Here is a 15223-nt window from a genome sequence, read left to right as displayed (position 1 = left end):
AGCAATGACACACCTGTGTGAACAGCCAGGAGACCCCCCCCCCCCCCCCCCATGTTATGTTACATAGTTACATAGTTAGTACGGTCGAAAAAAGACATATGTCCATCACGTTCAACCAGGGAATTAAGGGGTAGGGGTGTGGCGCGATATTGGGGAAGGGATGAGATTTTATATTTCTTCATAAGCATTAATCTTATTTTGTCAATTAGGAACATTCAGCACCCACCCGCTATCAAGGCAGCTGCCTATCATGTCATGCCCTACCTGCACAGGTGTGCTGGCTACTCAAATGATCCAATTAAGGAGGCCATTTAGTCAGCAGCAGCAGAAGTCCTGTGCCTGGACGCTCCAACAGGGGCCAGACACAAGCAGAAGCAGAAGCAGCAGAAGCAGCAGCAGCACCACCTTTTGTTTTTTGGCTGCAGCAGCAGCAAGGCCCACAGGGCTGGCTAGCTGGCTAGCCAGCAAGCAGGTAGCAATGAAAGTAGGAATCTTTCTTTTTAACCCTGTAAGGGGGTGGTGCACTGTACCCGAAGATACTGCCATATCGGGTCAATGCATAGGGCGACGGAAGCAAGCTTCGAAATCGGCCCCCGTTCTCAAAAATCCATTTAATATATGGTCCCCAGATAGGGGACGTATCAGATATTAAACTGATAAGAACAGATACTACACTTGATCTTAGCCAAAAGGCCGAGAAGCGATAACCGTGAAAGGGGCGGGCCCAACAAGGTCCCCTTCATGGGCACTATCACTGCTTGCTGTCAGGGAGGCTGCCAGACAATTTTCCATGCACACTCTGGGCTGGGGGGCAGTCAACCACCAGTACACACAGCAGAACCTAAACCCATACCATTATTGCTAAGCAGCAAGACAGGGGCCCATTGCACTCCCACGGGGCCTTTTTAAATGCAATCCATAACCCGGATTTGCCAGGAACCCTTCTTACTCCTCCTACTTGCATGTGACACTGGGCTTAGGATCTGCATAGGAAACACACACACAAGCACACACCTACCTTTGTTGCCTGCAGATGCCTCCTTGGCTGTCCCCAAACGGTATCAAACCAACACCCACGGGAAGCTGTAAGCATAGAGGACATGCCTGCACCCCATTGGACTTACCTGTGTGGGTTAAATCCGGGTTATTTGACAACCTATGGCGGTGATGGTTCTGCTCAGGCAGAGCAGTGCTGATGCTCCTCATAAAGCTGTCGCTGCTGTGAAGGTTCTAGGTGACATCACAAATCCCTATGGTTACATACACAACAAAGCTGGGTTGTTGTTGTTTACACTCTGCAAGGCCTGTGGAAGTGAGTGACATCATAGCACTGTAGTTCTGAGGGTTCAAGATGGATGCAACAATCTCCTGTTGCTTCTATGAAGGCCGTAATAGACGACATCACCAAACAGCTCCATAGTCACATACACAGCAAAGGAGAGATGTTGTTTACACCTAGTGATGTCAGTGGTATTGAGTGACATCACAGCACAGTGCTAAGGCTCCTGGGCCTGGACACAGCAGTGGCTGCAATATCTCAACGGAGAATACGTTTATATCTATGTGTGTGTGTGCGCATATATATATATATATATATATATATATATATATATATATATATATATATATATATATTTCTCCGCCGAAATCACTTTTAAACCCATTTCCACCTTTTTTTCCCTTCTCTTCCTCTTACTTTTTTTTCACGTTTTTTTACGTTTTTCTCCTTTTCGCCTCTTTTCTGGGCGTATTATTCTTCTTTTTCTTCTTTTTTTTCGTCTAATGCATACCCCATCAGTGCAGCAATGCTTATTCAATACCGCCAGCAGATGGAGACACTGGGGGATAATTTTCTAAGGATTTATACTGATTTTTCCTGTCTGAATTTGTCGCACAGAAAGTTGCAGGCCAAATATGTGTGACATTTCTGCGACTTTAGCTTCTAGAGCATTTTTACAACATTATACATAGGTGCTGAATACATAAAAAGCGACTGTTCAGCGACAGACAAGTCGCATCGGCTGAAAGTAGGCCAGAATGTCAGTCCATGTTGGAGCAGGTTTAGATACAGTCTAAAGCATAGATCTCAAAGTCTGTGCACAGAATTTAGCAAGGGCCTCGCACCTTCTGATGCATCAGGTAGGTGCACAATAGCATAGCCTAACCCTCTGTACTTTGGTCTATATTGATGCGGGACATAGACAGCCAGCTGATGACCAATCCATTAGTGCAATGGATGGCTGGAAGCATTTGTCTTTGCCTTTGCAATACCACAGAAGCAATGCATGGTCAATGTACAGCAATGACACACCTGTGTGAACAGCCAGGAGACCCCCCCCCCCCCCCCATGTTATGTTACATAGTTACATAGTTAGTACGGTCGAAAAAAGACATATGTCCATCACGTTCAACCAGGGAATTAAGGGGTAGGGGTGTGGCGCGATATTGGGGAAGGGATGAGATTTTATATTTCTTCATAAGCATTAATCTTATTTTGTCAATTAGGAACATTCAGCACCCACCCGCTATCAAGGCAGCTGCCTATCATGTCATGCCCTACCTGCACAGGTGTGCTGGCTACTCAAATGATCCAATTAAGGAGGCCATTTAGTCAGCAGCAGCAGAAGTCCTGTGCCTGGACGCTCCAACAGGGGCCAGACACAAGCAGAAGCAGAAGCAGCAGAAGCAGCAGCAGCACCACCTTTTGTTTTTTGGCTGCAGCAGCAGCAAGGCCCACAGGGCTGGCTAGCTGGCTAGCCAGCAAGCAGGTAGCAATGAAAGTAGGAATCTTTCTTTTTAACCCTGTAAGGGGGTGGTGCACTGTACCCGAAGATACTGCCATATCGGGTCAATGCATAGGGCGACGGAAGCAAGCTTCGAAATCGGCCCCCGTTCTCAAAAATCCATTTAATATATGGTCCCCAGATAGGGGACGTATCAGATATTAAACTGATAAGAACAGATACTACACTTGATCTTAGCCAAAAGGCCGAGAAGCGATAACCGTGAAAGGGGCGGGCCCAACAAGGTCCCCTTCATGGGCACTATCACTGCTTGCTGTCCGGGAGGCTGCCAGACAATTTTCCATGCACACTCTGGGCTGGGGGGCAGTCAACCACCAGTACACACAGCAGAACCTAAACCCATACCATTATTGCTAAGCAGCAAGACAGGGGCCCATTGCACTCCCACGGGGCCTTTTTAAATGCAATCCATAACCCGGATTTGCCAGGAACCCTTCTTACTCCTCCTACTTGCATGTGACACTGGGCTTAGGATCTGCATAGGAAACACACACACAAGCACACACCTACCTTTGTTGCCTGCAGATGCCTCCTTGGCTGTCCCCAAACGGTATCAAACCAACACCCACGGGAAGCTGTAAGCATAGAGGACATGCCTGCACCCCATTGGACTTACCTGTGTGGGTTAAATCCGGGTTATTTGACAACCTATGGCGGTGATGGTTCTGCTCAGGCAGAGCAGTGCTGATGCTCCTCATAAAGCTGTCGCTGCTGTGAAGGTTCTAGGTGACATCACAAATCCCTATGGTTACATACACAACAAAGCTGGGTTGTTGTTGTTTACACTCTGCAAGGCCTGTGGAAGTGAGTGACATCATAGCACTGTAGTTCTGAGGGTTCAAGATGGATGCAACAATCTCCTGTTGCTTCTATGAAGGCCGTAATAGACGACATCACCAAACAGCTCCATAGTCACATACACAGCAAAGGAGAGATGTTGTTTACACCTAGTGATGTCAGTGGTATTGAGTGACATCACAGCACAGTGCTAAGGCTCCTGGGCCTGGACACAGCAGCGGCTGCAATATCTCAACGGAGAATACGTTTATATCTATGTGTGTGTGTGCGCATATATATATATATATATATATATATATATATATATATATATATATATATATTTCTCCGCCGAAATCACTTTTAAACCCATTTCCACCTTTTTTTCCCTTCTCTTCCTCTTACTTTTTTTTCACGTTTTTTTACGTTTTTCTCCTTTTCGCCTCTTTTCTGGGCGTATTATTCTTCTTTTTCTTCTTTTTTTTCGTCTAATGCATACCCCATCAGTGCAGCAATGCTTATTCAATACCGCCAGCAGATGGAGACACTGGGGGATAATTTTCTAAGGATTTATACTGATTTTTCCTGTCTGAATTTGTCGCACAGAAAGTTGCAGGCCAAATATGTGTGACATTTCTGCGACTTTAGCTTCTAGAGCATTTTTACAACATTATACATAGGTGCTGAATACATAAAAAGCGACTGTTCAGCGACAGACAAGTCGCATCGGCTGAAAGTAGGCCAGAATGTCAGTCCATGTTGGAGCAGGTTTAGATACAGTCTAAAGCATAGATCTCAAAGTCTGTGCACAGAATTTAGCAAGGGCCTCGCACCTTCTGATGCATCAGGTAGGTGCACAATAGCATAGCCTAACCCTCTGTACTTTGGTCTATATTGATGCGGGACATAGACAGCCAGCTGATGACCAATCCATTAGTGCAATGGATGGCTGGAAGCATTTGTCTTTGCCTTTGCAATACCACAGAAGCAATGCATGGTCAATGTACAGCAATGACACACCTGTGTGAACAGCCAGGAGACCCCCCCCCCCCCCCCCCATGTTATGTTACATAGTTACATAGTTAGTACGGTCGAAAAAAGACATATGTCCATCACGTTCAACCAGGGAATTAAGGGGTAGGGGTGTGGCGCGATATTGGGGAAGGGATGAGATTTTATATTTCTTCATAAGCATTAATCTTATTTTGTCAATTAGGAACATTCAGCACCCACCCGCTATCAAGGCAGCTGCCTATCATGTCATGCCCTACCTGCACAGGTGTGCTGGCTACTCAAATGATCCAATTAAGGAGGCCATTTAGTCAGCAGCAGCAGAAGTCCTGTGCCTGGACGCTCCAACAGGGGCCAGACACAAGCAGAAGCAGAAGCAGCAGAAGCAGCAGCAGCACCACCTTTTGTTTTTTGGCTGCAGCAGCAGCAAGGCCCACAGGGCTGGCTAGCTGGCTAGCCAGCAAGCAGGTAGCAATGAAAGTAGGAATCTTTCTTTTTAACCCTGTAAGGGGGTGGTGCACTGTACCCGAAGATACTGCCATATCGGGTCAATGCATAGGGCGACGGAAGCAAGCTTCGAAATCGGCCCCCGTTCTCAAAAATCCATTTAATATATGGTCCCCAGATAGGGGACGTATCAGATATTAAACTGATAAGAACAGATACTACACTTGATCTTAGCCAAAAGGCCGAGAAGCGATAACCGTGAAAGGGGCGGGCCCAACAAGGTCCCCTTCATGGGCACTATCACTGCTTGCTGTCAGGGAGGCTGCCAGACAATTTTCCATGCACACTCTGGGCTGGGGGGCAGTCAACCACCAGTACACACAGCAGAACCTAAACCCATACCATTATTGCTAAGCAGCAAGACAGGGGCCCATTGCACTCCCACGGGGCCTTTTTAAATGCAATCCATAACCCGGATTTGCCAGGAACCCTTCTTACTCCTCCTACTTGCATGTGACACTGGGCTTAGGATCTGCATAGGAAACACACACACAAGCACACACCTACCTTTGTTGCCTGCAGATGCCTCCTTGGCTGTCCCCAAACGGTATCAAACCAACACCCACGGGAAGCTGTAAGCATAGAGGACATGCCTGCACCCCATTGGACTTACCTGTGTGGGTTAAATCCGGGTTATTTGACAACCTATGGCGGTGATGGTTCTGCTCAGGCAGAGCAGTGCTGATGCTCCTCATAAAGCTGTCGCTGCTGTGAAGGTTCTAGGTGACATCACAAATCCCTATGGTTACATACACAACAAAGCTGGGTTGTTGTTGTTTACACTCTGCAAGGCCTGTGGAAGTGAGTGACATCATAGCACTGTAGTTCTGAGGGTTCAAGATGGATGCAACAATCTCCTGTTGCTTCTATGAAGGCCGTAATAGACGACATCACCAAACAGCTCCATAGTCACATACACAGCAAAGGAGAGATGTTGTTTACACCTAGTGATGTCAGTGGTATTGAGTGACATCACAGCACAGTGCTAAGGCTCCTGGGCCTGGACACAGCAGCGGCTGCAATATCTCAACGGAGAATACGTTTATATCTATGTGTGTGTGTGCGCATATATATATATATATATATATATATATATATATATATTTCTCCGCCGAAATCACTTTTAAACCCATTTCCACCTTTTTTTCCCTTCTCTTCCTCTTACTTTTTTTTCACGTTTTTTTACGTTTTTCTCCTTTTCGCCTCTTTTCTGGGCGTATTATTCTTCTTTTTCTTCTTTTTTTTCGTCTAATGCATACCCCATCAGTGCAGCAATGCTTATTCAATACCGCCAGCAGATGGAGACACTGGGGGATAATTTTCTAAGGATTTATACTGATTTTTCCTGTCTGAATTTGTCGCACAGAAAGTTGCAGGCCAAATATGTGTGACATTTCTGCGACTTTAGCTTCTAGAGCATTTTTACAACATTATACATAGGTGCTGAATACATAAAAAGCGACTGTTCAGCGACAGACAAGTCGCATCGGCTGAAAGTAGGCCAGAATGTCAGTCCATGTTGGAGCAGGTTTAGATACAGTCTAAAGCATAGATCTCAAAGTCTGTGCACAGAATTTAGCAAGGGCCTCGCACCTTCTGATGCATCAGGTAGGTGCACAATAGCATAGCCTAACCCTCTGTACTTTGGTCTATATTGATGCGGGACATAGACAGCCAGCTGATGACCAATCCATTAGTGCAATGGATGGCTGGAAGCATTTGTCTTTGCCTTTGCAATACCACAGAAGCAATGCATGGTCAATGTACAGCAATGACACACCTGTGTGAACAGCCAGGAGACCCCCCCCCCCCCCCCATGTTATGTTACATAGTTACATAGTTAGTACGGTCGAAAAAAGACATATGTCCATCACGTTCAACCAGGGAATTAAGGGGTAGGGGTGTGGCGCGATATTGGGGAAGGGATGAGATTTTATATTTCTTCATAAGCATTAATCTTATTTTGTCAATTAGGAACATTCAGCACCCACCCGCTATCAAGGCAGCTGCCTATCATGTCATGCCCTACCTGCACAGGTGTGCTGGCTACTCAAATGATCCAATTAAGGAGGTCATTTAGTCAGCAGCAGCAGAAGTCCTGTGCCTGGACGCTCCAACAGGGGCCAGACACAAGCAGAAGCAGAAGCAGCAGAAGCAGCAGCAGCACCACCTTTTGTTTTTTGGCTGCAGCAGCAGCAAGGCCCACAGGGCTGGCTAGCTGGCTAGCCAGCAAGCAGGTAGCAATGAAAGTAGGAATCTTTCTTTTTAACCCTGTAAGGGGGTGGTGCACTGTACCCGAAGATACTGCCATATCGGGTCAATGCATAGGGCGACGGAAGCAAGCTTCGAAATCGGCCCCCGTTCTCAAAAATCCATTTAATATATGGTCCCCAGATAGGGGACGTATCAGATATTAAACTGATAAGAACAGATACTACACTTGATCTTAGCCAAAAGGCCGAGAAGCGATAACCGTGAAAGGGGCGGGCCCAACAAGGTCCCCTTCATGGGCACTATCACTGCTTGCTGTCAGGGAGGCTGCCAGACAATTTTCCATGCACACTCTGGGTTGGGGGGCAGTCAACCACCAGTACACACAGCAGAACCTAAACCCATACCATTATTGCTAAGCAGCAAGACAGGGGCCCATTGCACTCCCACGGGGCCTTTTTAAATGCAATCCATAACCCGGATTTGCCAGGAACCCTTCTTACTCCTCCTACTTGCATGTGACACTGGGCTTAGGATCTGCATAGGAAACACACACACAAGCACACACCTACCTTTGTTGCCTGCAGATGCCTCCTTGGCTGTCCCCAAACGGTATCAAACCAACACCCACGGGAAGCTGTAAGCATAGAGGACATGCCTGCACCCCATTGGACTTACCTGTGTGGGTTAAATCCGGGTTATTTGACAACCTATGGCGGTGATGGTTCTGCTCAGGCAGAGCAGTGCTGATGCTCCTCATAAAGCTGTCGCTGCTGTGAAGGTTCTAGGTGACATCACAAATCCCTATGGTTACATACACAACAAAGCTGGGTTGTTGTTGTTTACACTCTGCAAGGCCTGTGGAAGTGAGTGACATCATAGCACTGTAGTTCTGAGGGTTCAAGATGGATGCAACAATCTCCTGTTGCTTTTATGAAGGCCGTAATAGACGACATCACCAAACAGCTCCATAGTCACATACACAGCAAAGGAGAGATGTTGTTTACACCTAGTGATGTCAGTGGTATTGAGTGACATCACAGCACAGTGCTAAGGCTCCTGGGCCTGGACACAGCAGCGGCTGCAATATCTCAACGGAGAATACGTTTATATCTATGTGTGTGTGTGCGCATATATATATATATATATATATATATATATATATATATATATATATATTTCTCCGCCGAAATCACTTTTAAACCCATTTCCACCTTTTTTTCCCTTCTCTTCCTCTTACTTTTTTTTCACGTTTTTTTACGTTTTTCTCCTTTTCGCCTCTTTTCTGGGCGTATTATTCTTCTTTTTCTTCTTTTTTTTCGTCTAATGCATACCCCATCAGTGCAGCAATGCTTATTCAATACCGCCAGCAGATGGAGACACTGGGGGATAATTTTCTAAGGATTTATACTGATTTTTCCTGTCTGAATTTGTCGCACAGAAAGTTGCAGGCCAAATATGTGTGACATTTCTGCGACTTTAGCTTCTAGAGCATTTTTACAACATTATACATAGGTGCTGAATACATAAAAAGCGACTGTTCAGCGACAGACAAGTCGCATCGGCTGAAAGTAGGCCAGAATGTCAGTCCATGTTGGAGCAGGTTTAGATACAGTCTAAAGCATAGATCTCAAAGTCTGTGCACAGAATTTAGCAAGGGCCTCGCACCTTCTGATGCATCAGGTAGGTGCACAATAGCATAGCCTAACCCTCTGTACTTTGGTCTATATTGATGCGGGACATAGACAGCCAGCTGATGACCAATCCATTAGTGCAATGGATGGCTGGAAGCATTTGTCTTTGCCTTTGCAATACCACAGAAGCAATGCATGGTCAATGTACAGCAATGACACACCTGTGTGAACAGCCAGGAGACCCCCCCCCCCCCCCCCCCCCCATGTTATGTTACATAGTTACATAGTTAGTACGGTCGAAAAAAGACATATGTCCATCACGTTCAACCAGGGAATTAAGGGGTAGGGGTGTGGCGCGATATTGGGGAAGGGATGAGATTTTATATTTCTTCATAAGCATGAATCTTATTTTGTCAATTAGGAACATTCAGCACCCACCCGCTATCAAGGCAGCTGCCTATCATGTCATGCCCTACCTGCACAGGTGTGCTGGCTACTCAAATGATCCAATTAAGGAGGCCATTTAGTCAGCAGCAGCAGAAGTCCTGTGCCTGGACGCTCCAACAGGGGCCAGACACAAGCAGAAGCAGAAGCAGCAGAAGCAGCAGCAGCACCACCTTTTGTTTTTTGGCTGCAGCAGCAGCAAGGCCCACAGGGCTGGCTAGCTGGCTAGCCAGCAAGCAGGTAGCAATGAAAGTAGGAATCTTTCTTTTTAACCCTGTAAGGGGGTGGTGCATTGTACCCGAAGATACTGCCATATCGGGTCAATGCATAGGGCGACGGAAGCAAGCTTCGAAATCGGCCCCCGTTCTCAAAAATCCATTTAATATATGGTCCCCAGATAGGGGACGTATCAGATATTAAACTGATAAGAACAGATACTACACTTGATCTTAGCCAAAAGGCCGAGAAGCGATAACCGTGAAAGGGGCGGGCCCAACAAGGTCCCCTTCATGGGCACTATCACTGCTTGCTGTCAGGGAGGCTGCCAGACAATTTTCCATGCACACTCTGGGCTGGGGGGCAGTCAACCACCAGTACACACAGCAGAACCTAAACCCATACCATTATTGCTAAGCAGCAAGACAGGGGCCCATTGCACTCCCACGGGGCCTTTTTAAATGCAATCCATAACCCGGATTTGCCAGGAACCCTTCTTACTCCTCCTACTTGCATGTGACACTGGGCTTAGGATCTGCATAGGAAACACACACACAAGCACACACCTACCTTTGTTGCCTGCAGATGCCTCCTTGGCTGTCCCCAAACGGTATCAAACCAACACCCACGGGAAGCTGTAAGCATAGAGGACATGCCTGCACCCCATTGGACTTACCTGTGTGGGTTAAATCCGGGTTATTTGACAACCTATGGCGGTGATGGTTCTGCTCAGGCAGAGCAGTGCTGATGCTCCTCATAAAGCTGTCGCTGCTGTGAAGGTTCTAGGTGACATCACAAATCCCTTTGGTTACATACACAACAAAGCTGGGTTGTTGTTGTTTACACTCTGCAAGGCCTGTGGAAGTGAGTGACATCATAGCACTGTAGTTCTGAGGGTTCAAGATGGATGCAACAATCTCCTGTTGCTTCTATGAAGGCCGTAATAGACGACATCACCAAACAGCTCCATAGTCACATACACAGCAAAGGAGAGATGTTGTTTACACCTAGTGATGTCAGTGGTATTGAGTGACATCACAGCACAGTGCTAAGGCTCCTGGGCCTGGACACAGCAGCGGCTGCAATATCTCAACAGAGAATACGTTTATATCTATGTGTGTGTGTGCGCATATATATATATATATATATATATATATATATATATATATATATATTTCTCCGCCGAAATCACTTTTAAACCCATTTCCACCTTTTTTTCCCTTCTCTTCCTCTTACTTTTTTTTCACGTTTTTTTACGTTTTTCTCCTTTTCGCCTCTTTTCTGGGCGTATTATTCTTCTTTTTCTTCTTTTTTTTCGTCTAATGCATACCCCATCAGTGCAGCAATGCTTATTCAATACCGCCAGCAGATGGAGACACTGGGGGATAATTTTCTAAGGATTTATACTGATTTTTCCTGTCTGAATTTGTCGCACAGAAAGTTGCAGGCCAAATATGTGTGACATTTCTGCGACTTTAGCTTCTAGAGCATTTTTACAACATTATACATAGGTGCTGAATACATAAAAAGCGACTGTTCAGCGACAGACAAGTCGCATCGGCTGAAAGTAGGCCAGAATGTCAGTCCATGTTGGAGCAGGTTTAGATACAGTCTAAAGCATAGATCTCAAAGTCTGTGCACAGAATTTAGCAAGGGCCTCGCACCTTCTGATGCATCAGGTAGGTTCACAATAGCATAGCCTAACCCTCTGTACTTTGGTCTATATTGATGCGGGACATAGACAGCCAGCTGATGACCAATCCATTAGTGCAATGGATGGCTGGAAGCATTTGTCTTTGCCTTTGCAATACCACAGAAGCAATGCATGGTCAATGTACAGCAATGACACACCTGTGTGAACAGCCAGGAGACCCCCCCCCCCCCCCCATGTTATGTTACATAGTTACATAGTTAGTACGGTCGAAAAAAGACATATGTCCATCACGTTCAACCAGGGAATTAAGGGGTAGGGGTGTGGCGCGATATTGGGGAAGGGATGAGATTTTATATTTCTTCATAAGCATTAATCTTATTTTGTCAATTAGGAACATTCAGCACCCACCCGCTATCAAGGCAGCTGCCTATCATGTCATGCCCTACCTGCACAGGTGTGCTGGCTACTCAAATGATCCAATTAAGGAGGCCATTTAGTCAGCAGCAGCAGAAGTCCTGTGCCTGGACGCTCCAACAGGGGCCAGACACAAGCAGAAGCAGAAGCAGCAGAAGCAGCAGCAGCACCACCTTTTGTTTTTTGGCTGCAGCAGCAGCAAGGCCCACAGGGCTGGCTAGCTGGCTAGCCAGCAAGCAGGTAGCAATGAAAGTAGGAATCTTTCTTTTTAACCCTGTAAGGGGGTGGTGCACTGTACCCGAAGATACTGCCATATCGGGTCAATGCATAGGGCGACGGAAGCAAGCTTCGAAATCGGCCCCCGTTCTCAAAAATCCATTTAATATATGGTCCCCAGATAGGGGACGTATCAGATATTAAACTGATAAGAACAGATACTACACTTGATCTTAGCCAAAAGGCCGAGAAGCGATAACCGTGAAAGGGGCGGGCCCAACAAGGTCCCCTTCATGGGCACTATCACTGCTTGCTGTCAGGGAGGCTGCCAGACAATTTTCCATGCACACTCTGGGCTGGGGGGCAGTCAACCACCAGTACACACAGCAGAACCTAAACCCATACCATTATTGCTAAGCAGCAAGACAGGGGCCCATTGCACTCCCACGGGGCCTTTTTAAATGCAATCCATAACCCGGATTTGCCAGGAACCCTTCTTACTCCTCCTACTTGCATGTGACACTGGGCTTAGGATCTGCATAGGAAACACACACACAAGCACACACCTACCTTTGTTGCCTGCAGATGCCTCCTTGGCTGTCCCCAAACGGTATCAAACCAACACCCACGGGAAGCTGTAAGCATAGAGGACATGCCTGCACCCCATTGGACTTACCTGTGTGGGTTAAATCCGGGTTATTTGACAACCTATGGCGGTGATGGTTCTGCTCAGGCAGAGCAGTGCTGATGCTCCTCATAAAGCTGTCGCTGCTGTGAAGGTTCTAGGTGACATCACAAATCCCTATGGTTACATACACAACAAAGCTGGGTTGTTGTTGTTTACACTCTGCAAGGCCTGTGGAAGTGAGTGACATCATAGCACTGTAGTTCTGAGGGTTCAAGATGGATGCAACAATCTCCTGTTGCTTCTATGAAGGCCGTAATAGACGACATCACCAAACAGCTCCATAGTCACATACACAGCAAAGGAGAGATGTTGTTTACACCTAGTGATGTCAGTGGTATTGAGTGACATCACAGCACAGTGCTAAGGCTCCTGGGCCTGGACACAGCAGCGGCTGCAATATCTCAACGGAGAATACGTTTATATCTATGTGTGTGTGTGCGCATATATATATATATATATATATATATATATATATATATATATATATATATTTCTCCGCCGAAATCACTTTTAAACCCATTTCCACCTTTTTTTCCCTTCTCTTCCTCTTACTTTTTTTTCACGTTTTTTTACGTTTTTCTCCTTTTCGCCTCTTTTCTGGGCGTATTATTCTTCTTTTTCTTCTTTTTTTTCGTCTAATGCATACCCCATCAGTGCAGCAATGCTTATTCAATACCGCCAGCAGATGGAGACACTGGGGGATAATTTTCTAAGGATTTATACTGATTTTTCCTGTCTGAATTTGTCGCACAGAAAGTTGCAGGCCAAATATGTGTGACATTTCTGCGACTTTAGCTTCTAGAGCATTTTTACAACATTATACATAGGTGCTGAATACATAAAAAGCGACTGTTCAGCGACAGACAAGTCGCATCGGCTGAAAGTAGGCCAGAATGTCAGTCCATGTTGGAGCAGGTTTAGATACAGTCTAAAGCATAGATCTCAAAGTCTGTGCACAGAATTTAGCAAGGGCCTCGCACCTTCTGATGCATCAGGTAGGTGCACAATAGCATAGCCTAACCCTCTGTACTTTGGTCTATATTGATGCGGGACATAGACAGCCAGCTGATGACCAATCCATTAGTGCAATGGATGGCTGGAAGCATTTGTCTTTGCCTTTGCAATACCACAGAAGCAATGCATGGTCAATGTACAGCAATGACACACCTGTGTGAACAGCCAGGAGACCCCCCCCCCCCCCATGTTATGTTACATAGTTACATAGTTAGTACGGTCGAAAAAAGACATATGTCCATCACGTTCAACCAGGGAATTAAGGGGTAGGGGTGTGGCGCGATATTGGGGAAGGGATGAGATTTTATATTTCTTCATAAGCATTAATCTTATTTTGTCAATTAGGAACATTCAGCACCCACCCGCTATCAAGGCAGCTGCCTATCATGTCATGCCCTACCTGCACAGGTGTGCTGGCTACTCAAATGATCCAATTAAGGAGGCCATTTAGTCAGCAGCAGCAGAAGTCCTGTGCCTGGACGCTCCAACAGGGGCCAGACACAAGCAGAAGCAGAAGCAGCAGAAGCAGCAGCAGCACCACCTTTTGTTTTTTGGCTGCAGCAGCAGCAAGGCCCACAGGGCTGGCTAGCTGGCTAGCCAGCAAGCAGGTAGCAATGAAAGTAGGAATCTTTCTTTTTAACCCTGTAAGGGGGTGGTGCACTGTACCCGAAGATACTGCCATATCGGGTCAATGCATAGGGCGACGGAAGCAAGCTTCGAAATCGGCCCCCGTTCTCAAAAATCCATTTAATATATGGTCCCCAGATAGGGGACGTATCAGATATTAAACTGATAAGAACAGATTTTTTTTTTTTTTTCTTTTTAAAACCTTCAGGTTTGAATTAAAACTTAATCGTTCAGGTTTACTTCACGTTTGCCTCTCAGATTTACTGAACTTAGTCACAATTCATCAAACTCATCATTAGGTTACTTTATCAACATATAACAAAATACACCCAAAAACAAAGTACATAGCATAACAACACACCACCCTCAAACCCTCACCACGTGTCTCCATTTTAAAAACTTCCAAGTCCCCTCCGCATCATCCTCTCCAAATCTCTTCTTATCCCACAAATATACAGTATGCAATCTATCTAATATCATTCTCATACACTCTTCAACCGACACATCCTTCTTCTTAAATATATACAAATTCCTAACATCCCACAATACCTCCTTAATTATCGCTAACAACACATATAACATTCTCTCCTTCCTCCCACCTACCACCGCCAGACCAAACATAATCACTTCAAAAGACCACTTTCTTACCCCCATCAATTCTTTGGCCAACGGACCAATTCCCTTCCACACTTCTTGCGCTCTATCACAATTCCAAAACAAATGCATAATACTCTCATTCCCTCCACAACCCTCTCTCGGACATCTCTCACTCCTTCCAATCCCCCGACTCTTCTGTACCTCTCTTACTGGCAATGCACCATGCAAACTCTGCCATACAATCTCTCTCTGTCTATTAGTCATACCATCTGTCTGCAAACTCTTCCACACTTTACTCACATTCTGTCCTCTCACCATATTAATATTACACTGAACTTCCTTCTCCCTAATACACTTCACCATACTCTTCTTCTCCTTTAACACATCCTGTCTCACACCTATCAAACCA

The 15223-nt window shown here is 45.9% G+C and overlaps 7 non-coding genes across 7 annotated transcripts; all 7 read right to left on the bottom strand.

Annotated features, from left to right (window-relative positions):
* Positions 1-514: 514 nt before the first annotated feature.
* On the bottom strand, positions 515-705 carry LOC130315032 (U2 spliceosomal RNA). The gene has a single exon (XR_008862626.1). It is a non-coding gene; the product is annotated as a U2 spliceosomal RNA (small nuclear RNA).
* Positions 706-2810: 2105 nt separating this feature from the next.
* LOC130315031 (U2 spliceosomal RNA) lies at positions 2811-3001 on the bottom strand. The gene has a single exon (XR_008862625.1). It is a non-coding gene; the product is annotated as a U2 spliceosomal RNA (small nuclear RNA).
* Positions 3002-5102: 2101 nt separating this feature from the next.
* LOC130315030 (U2 spliceosomal RNA) lies at positions 5103-5293 on the bottom strand. Its single transcript, XR_008862624.1, has one exon. It is a non-coding gene; the product is annotated as a U2 spliceosomal RNA (small nuclear RNA).
* A 2085-nt stretch (positions 5294-7378) lies between these two features.
* Positions 7379-7569, bottom strand: LOC130315028 (U2 spliceosomal RNA). The gene has a single exon (XR_008862623.1). It is a non-coding gene; the product is annotated as a U2 spliceosomal RNA (small nuclear RNA).
* Positions 7570-9670: 2101 nt separating this feature from the next.
* LOC130315034 (U2 spliceosomal RNA) lies at positions 9671-9861 on the bottom strand. Its single transcript, XR_008862628.1, has one exon. It is a non-coding gene; the product is annotated as a U2 spliceosomal RNA (small nuclear RNA).
* Positions 9862-11954: 2093 nt separating this feature from the next.
* On the bottom strand, positions 11955-12145 carry LOC130315027 (U2 spliceosomal RNA). Its single transcript, XR_008862622.1, has one exon. It is a non-coding gene; the product is annotated as a U2 spliceosomal RNA (small nuclear RNA).
* A 2095-nt stretch (positions 12146-14240) lies between these two features.
* Positions 14241-14422, bottom strand: LOC130315036 (U2 spliceosomal RNA). The gene has a single exon (XR_008862630.1). It is a non-coding gene; the product is annotated as a U2 spliceosomal RNA (small nuclear RNA).
* Positions 14423-15223: the final 801 nt, after the last annotated feature.

This window comes from Hyla sarda, unplaced genomic scaffold, assembly GCF_029499605.1.
Source record: "Hyla sarda isolate aHylSar1 unplaced genomic scaffold, aHylSar1.hap1 scaffold_1857, whole genome shotgun sequence".
Taxonomy (NCBI): Eukaryota; Metazoa; Chordata; class Amphibia; order Anura; family Hylidae; genus Hyla; species Hyla sarda.
Note: the sequence above shows the minus strand (reverse complement) of the source record. Positions and strands in the feature narration are given on the sequence as shown.